This window comes from Jaculus jaculus, chromosome 6, assembly GCF_020740685.1.
Source record: "Jaculus jaculus isolate mJacJac1 chromosome 6, mJacJac1.mat.Y.cur, whole genome shotgun sequence".
Classification (NCBI taxonomy): domain Eukaryota; kingdom Metazoa; phylum Chordata; class Mammalia; order Rodentia; family Dipodidae; genus Jaculus; species Jaculus jaculus.
In genome coordinates, this window is record NC_059107.1 from 161,238,525 (window position 1) to 161,250,213 (window position 11,689).

Consider the following 11,689-nt stretch of genomic DNA (forward strand, 5'->3'; position numbering starts at 1 on the left):
CATGTATTTGAGATGCAGTTGGTTGGTTGGGGATTGGTTTGCATCTCTTTGCGGGTGGCAGTGGCTTTTGGAGCCTCAAGTGCTCTGCCACCAAGCCACATCCCTGGCCCCTCGCCTGGTCCTTTGAGGTTTACCTTCACCATTGTCACTTGGGTCCAGAGCAAGCACACATTAGGACCTTCTCGGCCCCGCCACAGAGGCATTATTAACCTGAGAAGCCTACTCACATGCCACGGATTGCAGGTATTTATCCTCTGGTCGATGGGATCTCCAGACGAATCCCTGCTTGAGGTCCCACGACCATTTCACATGCACTTCAGGAGAGCTGTCTCCCATGCACATGCGTGCACACATGTGTACACACACACACGCACATTGGCTGCTCGGTCAAGGAGCAAAGGCAGCCAACCTGGGGCCTCTCTCTGCCGAGCCTTCCTCTGGGAATCGGACCTGATGACTGGCATCCTTGGTTTTCCCATCCCCTGAACCCCATCACTTCCTCTTGGGGCTGTTTGGGTCCCTGTGCTCTGGAGCTGAAGCATGTGTGTGTTGTGAGTACGTGTGTTGGTGTGTGTGCATGTGTGTGTTGTGAGTACGTGTGTTGGTGTTTGTGCATGTGTGTGTTGCGAGCACGTGTGTTGGTGTGTGTGCATGTGTGTGTTGTGAGCACGTGTGTTGGTGTGTGTGCATGTGTGTGTCGTGAGCACGTGTGTTGGTGTGTGTGCATGTGTGTGTCGTGAGTACGTGTGTTGGTGTGTGTGCATGTGTGTGTCGCGAGTACGTGTGTTGGTGTGTGTGCATGTGTGTGTCGTGAGCACGTGTGTTGGTGTGTGTGCATGTGTGTGTCGCGAGTACGTGTGTTGGTGTGTGTGCATGTGTGTGTCGTGAGCACGTGTGTTGGTGTGTGTGCATGTGTGTGTCGTGAGCACGTGTGTTGGTGTGTGTGCATGTGTGTTTTGTGAGCACGTGTGTTGGTGTGTGTGCCTGTGTGTGTTGTGAGCACGTGTGTTGGTGTGTGTGCCTGTGTGTGTTGTGAGCACGTGTGTTGGTGTGTGTGCATGTGTGTGTTGTGAGCACGTGTGTTGGTGTGTGTGCCTGTGTGTGTTGTGAGCACGTGTGTTGGTGTGTGTGCATGTGTGTGTTGTGAGCACGTGTGTTGGTGTGTGTGCATGTGTGTGTTGTGAGTACGTGTGTTGGTGTGTGTGCATGTGTGTGTTGTGAGTACGTGTGTTGGTGTGTGTGCATGTGTGTGTTGTTTCAGTTCTCCCGTCTGCTGCCCTGGCACTGGGATTTGGGACCCGTGTTGCATTTTACATGGGTGCTGGAGGTCTGAACTCAGGTCCTTGTGCCTGTGTGGCAAGCACTTTTCTGACTGAGCTGTCTCCCCAGTCCCCTCTTCTGTTCTTTTAAATGTGGTAAAATCCATGATTTGCCCCTGAAATGTGGAGTTCAGGGTTGAAGACATTCATGTCATTGTGTGACCATCACCACCACTTGTCACTACACTATGAAGTTCTTTCCCCATTAAACTAACTCAGCACCCTCCACCTCCCAGCCTTCGGCCCGCATTCACTGCCCAGAGGCCACTTCCTCCTGTGCTGGTATGCCAGATTTCCACATCCAAGTCACAGGCCACCTGCCTTCACCCTTCCACCTGCCTCTCAGCCTCCTTGGCAGGCCCCATCCTGATCGCCAGACTTGAGATCTGTGGCCCACTTCCTCCCTTACCTGGTCCACATTTTGTCCTCCGTCCCCTCTCCAGCTCACACCTTATGCTCCTGACCCTCAAAGCCCAGGACCACTGGTCCCCCTACCATATTCCATATGACTCCAGTTTTGTCCCTACAGTCCAAATACTGCTGTCTTGAGCTACTGTTCTCTTTGATACCTTCTGCCTAGCCTCCAGACACAGCCCCTGTGGCTGGCTCATGGTCTTCCCACCCACTATGCAAGCCTTCCTACTGCCCCAGCTTTCCCAAGATGCTTGTAGTTAGTGCATGAAATTGGCATGGTCTCCATCCTGCTTGATGTCCTCATCTCTGACCAAGAGGTCCTAGGCTACCCATCCCAAAATTTGTCATCTCCAAGGGGAGTGGAATAAGGAAGGTGGGGACAGGATGCTTTGTGGGGTCCCCAGAGCTGGGGGTGGGTAGAGGTAGTGACCCCACAGAGGCTGGGAAGAGGGGAGAAGAGCCACCCTGAGCTCAGTACACCGTCCACTCCCTCCACCTCCTTCCCATGAAATCCAGTTGCAATTGCTGCCTGAGCTGGAAGCAGGATAATTGCAGTGGGCAGAACTGGACGGCTTCCAGGGCCAGAGAAGGAGCTGGCAGACCAGTGCTGGGTGTGCAAACAGCCCCAGAGCGACGGGAAATGCCTAGAAGGCCAGGGTGCCTCAGAGCTGAGCGGCTTCCCAAAATAATCCACGGACAGCTGTTTCGGCTTCTGAAACTAGGTCTGGCCGCTTGAGCTGCAGGAAGCCCTAGGCCCCACTCCAGCCCCACTCTGGGACCAGATGGTGCTAACAATCTTTCTTTCTGTCTCCTACCAAAGCCAGTTGGTAAGCAAACAGCTTGTCTGGAGAATTCCTCTTTCTCCCTCTTTTGGCAGCTGTTCAAAGCTTTCCATCCCCTGCCCGGCCGCTGCCTCCACTGAGACTTCTTATAAGGTGTGGGCTGGATGGCAGAGGACCTCAGAGCTCATAGGGACTTCATCAGTTGGAAGCTGGACACTCATCACTGGGGACCTGGGCTGAGATGGGGCAGTAGATTAAGAGGTATGGCTGGATGGAAAACAGAGGAGGGCACCCCAAGAGTGATTCTTCAAGGTCTGGCCGAGGGCTGACCAGCAAGTGCTTAGATTTGTTCACTCATCTGCACACGTTCCACACTGACTGGTATTCTTGAAACGGGCTGCTTCACCACCCAGGAGGCTTCTGCGTTTGTCCCAGTCACATATGTGCATATCTCATTCCCAACAACCCCCCACTCAGCAGCTGCCACGTGCATGTGGGGCTCAGAGCTGGCAGGAGACAGAGTGCAGACCAAGGCTGCTCAGGGGCATCCACAGACCACCACCCGCACCGTGCTTGAGCACCGTACCTGAGGTGTGAGTCCTGCACACACCCTTTCCTGCCTGGAGCTCCAGACGGGTCCTTTACCTCCCGAGTCTCGGAGACCTGTCTGTCAAATGGAAGAGGCTATTTTTCATGAGGTTTTCATGAGTGCTGCAAAAAGAGAATCCACCTAAAGAGCTTGAAACATGTCTAGACACACAGAACAACACTTTATGAAATATTAGATATCACTAGCACCATCATACCACTATCACCATCTCCAGAATTACCACCATTATCAACACCATCATTACCATCCTAATCATGACTGTCATTACCATCACCATCATCACCATCACTGTCATCACCACCATCATCATCACATCATCACCTCATCACCACCACCATCACTACCACCATCATCATCACCACCACCATCACCACCATCACCACCACCACCACCACCACCACCACCACCACCACCACCATCACCACCACCATCACCATCACCACCACCACCACCACCACCACCACCACCACCACCACCATCACCACCACCACCACCACCACCACCACCACCACCATCACCATCACCACCACCACCACCACCACCACCACCACCACCACCACCACCATCACCACCACCACCACCATCACCACCACCATCACCATCATCATCACCACCACCATCACCACCATCACCACCACCACCATCACCATCACCACCACCACCACCACCACCACCACCACCACCACCATCACCACCACCACCACCACCACCACCACCACCACCATCACCATCACCACCACCACCACCACCACCACCACCACCACCACCACCATCACCATCACCACCACCACCACCACCACCACCACCATCACCATCACCATCACCACCACCACCATCACCACCACCACCACCACCACAATCACTACCACCATCACTCCCCAGACTGCTGTCTCTCCACCACTCCCAGACTGCTGTCTCTCCATCACTCCCAGACTTTTGTCTCTCCACCACTCACTTGGTTCCCTTCATGCTGTATATTTGCTATTTATAGTTCTATTTGCTTCTTTTTCAAAATGTCTTCGCCCTATGTAATCACTTAAGTCTTACTAAGCACGGACTGGTGGGCTGAGGATGAGACGTCTGTGAAGAGCAGAGGCGCGAGAAGAGACCCCATGAGCTCTCCTAGGGTCGGGACAGGTACCGCCAAGGAGTGTGATGCCAGCTCTGGACACCATTGTGTCCTTATTCCATGCTTTTTACTCTAACCTGTTCTTCACCTGCCATCTCTGGGAACTAAGAGTCACTTCCAGCATTGGTCTTGGCCTTGAACTCAGGGGTCATGTGCCCATGCTCTCCTGGAGCCTGTAATGTAGGCTGTGTTTCGTAGGATGCCACAGCTTGTGGATATTTTTGTGCTCACAGGGATGGGGGCCAGGAGTGGTTCTGCTTCCTAGCTGAGTGTGGTGCCAGCCCAGGTAGGCTCAGAAATGGTTATTGAGCATCTGCTCAGTGGCTGAAGGGCCAGAGGAAGGCACTGGGGTGCTGGTAGCTCTGGTGTTGCAGTGTCCTTCTCATTTCTAGGACAAACACCTTGCCATAAGCAGCAAATGGCAGGAAAGGGTTTATTTCAGCCTTACAGTTTCCAGGGGCTGCTTCATCATGGCGGAGGAAGCTGGCTTGCATCATCACGTGTCCACATAGCAGAGGAAAAAAGAGAACACCCAAGGGTCAAGCTGGCTCAGAACATACTTTAGAGCTGGACTCCACTCCAGGGTCTGTCCCTGTTGCCATACTTTCTCCAGCAGGGCTCCACCTTCCAAATGTGCCACTTACTAAAAACACCTGAGGATATAGGGGCAATGCGTTCAAACCACCACATCTGGTCTTATATTTAGGCTGTCTTGGGTGGCTGAATGAAGGTGGTGCATCTTTCTGTCATTCAACTACCCAATTGACATCCCTAGACAGTTGTCATGGCCCGGGTGGTGGCAGCCCTTCCAATACTCACAGCAGCTGCAGTGCACTCCACTAGGGCAGTTTACTTAGAACACAAGGCTACTGAGGATCGAGGGCACAAAGTAACCCAAGAGCACATCTAGACCCCCATGGGTCAGCTCAGGGCTCCCTGGAGCATTTACTCACAGGCAATTTCCTAGATTCCTAAGTTGTCCTAATCACCATAGAATAGATAGTACATGTCAGCAGAAGACTGTCCCACCTCATCCCACCATCTGCGGTGAGTAAATTTATTGGCCATCATATGATGAGTGCACCTGTATTCTAGAAGATGCCTCACTTTGGAGCTTGCTCTCCATCCACCACAATGACTGTGAGAAACACCTTGTGTCAGAACTAGTTCTCCATCAACCATGATGGCCAAGAAAACATCTCTCCTCAGAGCTAGCTCTCCATCCACCATGACGACATGGAAGACATCTCTCCTCAGAGCTAGCTCTCCATCCACCATGACGACATGGAAGACATCTCTCCTCAGAGCTAGCTCTCCATCCACCATGACGGCATGGAAGACATCTCTCCTCAGAGCTAGCTCTCCATCCACCATGACGGCATGGAAGACATCTCTCCTCAGAGCTAGCTCTCCATCCACCATGACGGCATGGAAGACATCTCTCCTCAGAGCTAGCTCTCCATCCACCATGACGACATGGAAGACATCTCTCCTCAGAGCTAGCTCTCCATCCACCATGACGACATGGAAGACATCTCTCCTCAGAGCTAGCTCTCCATCCACCACTGTGGCCTGCAGCATGTGTGGTCTTCTCACCTTCCCTTCACCCCGGCTGTCTTCATCACCCCACTAACCTGGCTCAGGCTCTGGATAAAATGCCAAAACACACACAGAGGTGACTGAAGACTTCCCTGTCTCCTTGTGCCCTGCCCTGGGGATTTAGGCAAGGTTAAGGTTTGGGGACACAAAGCTCTCATCTTGAAATGTTTTTATTTCCTTCTATAATCAACAGTGGAATTGGTCCAATGCAGAGCACACACATGTATTTTATTAGCAGATGTATGGAGTCTTCTCAGTTGAACCCTTGGCCATGTGACCTTTGAGATATCTGTGAAACCAGTCTTGCTCCTGCTATTCCAGAACCAAGGGACTGCTGATGAGAAGGGGACGAGAACACAGGCAGACAAGGTGGCCTGAGGTCCAGCAGGGGAGGGAGCCCCATCAGACTCTGGGAGCAGCAGGGTTGCATCAGGCTACCCCTTCCTGGTGGTAGGCTGATCTTTTCCCAAAATGAAGACAACTTTTTAGATTTAGGCTTCCTCTGGGCTCAGCTTTTATACCAGAGTATTTCTGGACCAACATTATTTTTCTAGAGTGAGCCAGGACAGATGCAGGAAAATTCTGGGCTATTTATTTTCCAGGCACGAGTGGAGAGGCCCCAGCCTCCTGGGCACTGGATCAGCTGGCCAACAGACTTCAGAGTGGCGTGACTAAGGACATCCCATTCCTCGATCAATGATTACCTTTAGGGAAAGGTTTTATGAGTGTAAAATCCTTTAAACACACTTAGCTACACATTTGTCAAGCTGTCTCTATGGATAAGAAAATTACGTATGGCAAACATCAGCTTCAGGCAGAAATACCATGTGCCTCTGCGCGTGGTGCAGCATGATGATGGCTGGCTGCTCGGGGAAGCAGGCGGCGCTGTGGTACTTGGCGCTAGCTCCCTGCGCCCTACTGCGCATGGCTCCTGGCCACGCACCTTGCCTGTGCTGGTTCCCACCTGCCTTTGCTTGTGTTCTCAGTCCTTGTGGTATTTAGCTCCCTTGCTGACGTGATTCGATTAGAAATCAAGTAGAGACATGCCTCTTGGGTGGATATGTGAAGATGGTTCCAGAAGGGATTGATGGGAGGAGGAAGGTCCTCCCCCAGAGTGGACAGCCCTTCTGTGGGTGGACTCTACGTGAAGAGATTCCAGGAAAAAGAAGAGTGCTTTTGCTTGGCTGTTGGTGCTGCTTGCTGGTGTGGACATCTACCCGGCTGCTGCTGCCCTCCTCAGACATTGGACCCCAGCTTCCTCTGCGTGGCAGTTTGACTGTAAAATGTCTCTCTCAGTCTCACATGCTTGTGATTATGCCTCATACTTCAGCCCTAGCTGGTGGAGCCTCATTGGAGGAGGTGTGTCGCTGGAGGTGGGCCTTGGAGCTTGTTAGTCTAACCCTACTGGGTATTCACTAACTAGCTCACTCTTGCTGCTGCCTCCCAGCTGACGTGACAAGATGTGATGCCCAGTCTCTGTTCTGCCATGCCATGCCGTGATGAAACTTCCCCTTAAGACTGTAAGCTGAAATGAACATTCTCCTTGCTGCTATTGATCAGCAATGAGAAGGTAATTACAACTGACCTTCCAACCTGGACTGAAGACCAGCGGCTCTTGAGGAAGCCTCCAGGCCTTCAGCACCAGACTAGGTCTCCAGCCTTGTGGACTGAGCAGCTCCCAGGTTCTGAGACTCTCCGGACTGTGGACGGCTATTGTTGGGCTGTCCAGCCATTATTGTACGGACTCATAAATTGCCTCTGTGGTGCATGTTCATTCTGTTGGTTCTGCTCCTCTGGAGAGCCTCTACTGTGCTCATGATGCCCTCAGCAGGAGCCAGAGTGTCCAGGCTGCAGAGCTCCAGGCCAACCCAGAAGACCCATGTGTGACAGCCGCAGAACCCCAAGCTGGGATCCCAGAGGGAGCCAGGTGAATGGGAAGTGTAGATTCAGCAGCAGGAAGGCCCGGGGTAAGGGACACTCTGCCCTGTTGGCACTGCACCAATTTCTGTTCTTTCTGCTCATGTTTTCAGGGCCCCCATCTCTTGTGCAGGTTTTGCTCTTTTCCTTAGTGTGAGGGATGGAACCCCAGGGTCCTGCCCGTGCTGGATAAGAGCTCAACCCGTGGCCACACCCCAGCCCTCCTCAGCAGCTCTCATCTTTTTACCAGTTTCCTCTAGGCTCTGCGACAAGTGACTACAATCCGGGTGGCTTCCTAGAACAGAATGAAACTCTCATGGCTCTGGAAGTCAGAGTCTAAATTCCAGGAGTAGCTGGGGCTCCTGCAGGCTCAGAGGAGTCTGTCCCAGGCCCCTCTCCTGGTCCTGCTGGCTTCTGGCTCCCCTGGGTTCACTTCTGCCTCTGGCTCCATGTCCACGAGCTGCCCCACCCCTGGGTCTCAGATCTCTCCACACAAACCCATTTTATTGTCTTCAAACATTAACGAGACTGAGCATAGTAGTTCATACCTGTAATTCTCACACTCAAGAGGCAGAGATAGGATTGCTGCAAGTTCCAGGCTAGCCGAGGCAACATAGTGAGAAAGGTGTTTACCTCGCACACTTGAAGACCTGAGTTCAGATTCCTAGTACTGTGGGGGTGGAGGCATGCACCTGTAATCCCAGTGTTAGGGAGGCAGATAGGAGGGTCCCCAGAGGTTTACTGGCTAGAGTCTAGTTGAATCACTGAGACCCTTCCTCAAAATGTAAGGTAGAGCCAAAGGAAGGGGAGGACTCCTTACAATACAACTGTCCACAGTGCCTCGTACTGTCTTCACAAGACCCTCATAACCGGAGGAAAAGACAATGACATCAAGATAAAAGAGAGACTAATGGAGCGAGGGAGGGGATATGATGGAGAGCAGAGTTGGAAGGGGAAAGAGGAGGAGGGGAGGGAATTATCCTGGTTTATTGTCTAAGTATGGAAGTTGTCAAAAAAATTACACATTAAAAAAGTAAGGTGGAGAGCAATTGAGGAAGACAGCTGAAGTCAACCTCTGGCCTCCACACAACTGCACACGTACGTTCACCTCCACACATGAATACACATGCACACATAAACATGCAAACAAAACAAAAATTTTTTAAAAAGCCATAAACAAGGCCTACGGAGGTTACTCAGGGGTTAGAGGCACTTGTTTGCAAAGCCTGCTAGCCCTGGTTTAATTACCAATTCACCCACTTAAAACCAGATGCAAAAAGTGACACCTGCATCTGGTGTTCATTTGCAATGCTGAAAGACCCTGGCATGCCTATACACACACATTTGGAAACAAATGAACAAGTAAATAAAGTTTTAAAAGATATATATTTTAAATGTTTTTGTTCATTTTTATTTATTTATTTGAGAGTGATAGAGAGAGAAAGCGGCAGAGAGAGAGAGAGAGAATGGGGACGCCAGGGCCTCCAGCCACTGCAAACAAAATCCAGATGCCTGTGTCCCTTGTGCATCTGGCTAACGTGGGACCTGGAGACTCAAGCCTCGAACCAGGGTCCTTAGGCTTCACAGGCAAGCGCTTAACAGCTAAGCCATCTCTCCAGCCCTTAAAAGATCTTTTTTATTTACTTACTTGAGGGGGGGAGTGAGGGAAGAAAGAATGGAAGTATCAGGGCCTCTTGCCACTATAAATGAACTCCAGATACATGTGGCACTTTGTGTATCTGGATTTATGTGGGTACTGGGGATCAGAACCCATGCCATCAGGCTCTGCAAGCAAGTGCCTTTCACCACTGAACCGTCTTTCCAGCCTCCACTAATAGTTTTATAAGAACCATAAACAGAGCCGGGTGTGGTGGCGCATGCCTTTAATCCCAGCACTCGGGAGGCAGAGGTAGGAGGATCACAGTGAGTTCTAGGTCACTCTGAGACAACAGAGTGAATTCCAGGTCAGGTCAGCTGGAGTTAGAGTGAGACCCTACCTCGAAAAACCAAAAAAAAAAAAAAAAAAAGAAAAAAGAAAAAAAAAATAATAAACAAACATCTGGCGGACAGATGGCGTCTCTCCCGCTTCTGGTGACCGTGCACACGGGGCCACACAGAAATGGGTAATATAGCATACTTCGTCATCACAAAAGAAACCAGTGAAATTTCACATCCATGAGAATATTTGAATGCACAGAATATTAGAGACACGAAAGCTAGACCCCAGCGGGGCTTATCGGAGGCACAGCTTCTTCAAGCCTCCTGCCTTCACGGGGCAAGCCGGGGCCATGCAGCCCAAGCCGTGAGCGTCACAGGTCCCCGGCTGAGTCAGTGCCTGGCCCGTCACCCACGTACGTATACACATTTCATTTTCCATTATAGAGCACTGACTATCTTTCCAGTGGCACATTTTAATCAATGGGTTCTGTAAAAGAGAGTCTTGATTTTTAAATGAATGCTTTTGTGGATTTAATTTAACAGTGGAAGCATAAGAGGCTGGCGGCACTATGCTGTTTAAACTAGTTCACAACTGTAGGAATTGTTTGATTTTTACAGTGGAACCAAGACAAGACCCCAGGGTTCTGAACAAAGGCTCTCCACACAGCAGCCTCACAGGCCTGCCATCCCAGTTACTTTGGAGGCCAAGACAGGAGGACTTCAAGTTCAAGACCTGCTTGGGCTACAGAGGAAGTTGGTGGCCAGGCTGCACAATTTAGTAAGACTTTGCCTCAATTTTTTTTTTTTTTAAATAATGTTTTTAAGGGAGGTGGAAAGATCGCTTAGTGGTTAAGGTGCTTGCTTGCAAGGCCTGACAACCTGAGATTTCCTCCCCAGTGCCCACGTAAAACCATATGCCTACAAGGGTGCATGTGTCTGGAGCTCATTAGTGGCGGCTAGAGGCCCTTGCGTGCCCGTTCATTCATCCTCTCTCTCTCTCTCTTTTTCTATGCTTGCAAATAAATAAATAATAAATTTAAATTTTTTTTAAATTAAGAAGTTTTAAAGAAAAAGAAAAGAAGGAAAAAGGCCAGTAGTGTAGATCAGTGCCCAAGCACGGCCCCAGCATGTTGGAGGCCCTGGGTCAGTCCCCTGTCCCTTGGTAAACACACACCAACCAGCCACTGAATCAAGAAGGTAGCCTCTGTTTGTGGGAGGAAGAAGTTGTCTTCTCTGAGTTTCAATGCTCAGGTAAATAGAATCTTTTTCTTAATTAAAATTTTAATGCAATATATGTTAAAATTTTTCATGCAATATGTTTTGTTAAGTCTGTTCCCCAGACTCATTCTCACCCACCCCTCCCGTTAGTCCCCTTATTCCCAGACCCTTTTATTACTATGTTAGGTTCATGTACAGATTTCATCTATCTATATAAAATTAGCAGCTACAAATGAGAGAAACATGATATTTGTCTCCCAGAGTCTTAACTTAATTCACTTCATATGATTATCCCCAGTTACATTCGTTTTCCTGCAAATGATATAACTCCATTCTTCTTTAGGCTGAAAAAAATCCCATCACGTAGCTTTCTTGGAACCATTTGGAACTGCAGAAGCAAGTGAGTTAAAGAATGTACATTCTGTGGCTGGAGAGATGGCTTGGTGGTTAAGGCCTTTGCCTACAAAGCCAAAGGATCCCAGTTCCACTCTCCAGGACCCATGTAAGCCAGATGCACAATGGCGCATACATCTGGAGTTCATTTGCAGTGGCTGGAGGTCCTGGTGCATACATTTCCACTCTGTCTTTCTCTCTCTATCTCTTTGCATGTAAGTAGATAATCTTTTTTTAAATTAACATTCTTTCTGGTCTAAAGTAGCCAGTAATGACTGCCTGAGGTGCCTCAGGCACCTGTGATGGTCAACAGCTTGGTTTTTTCCATGGACTCTTCCTGAGCCATCCAAGGGCACTGGCCTGCCCTGAA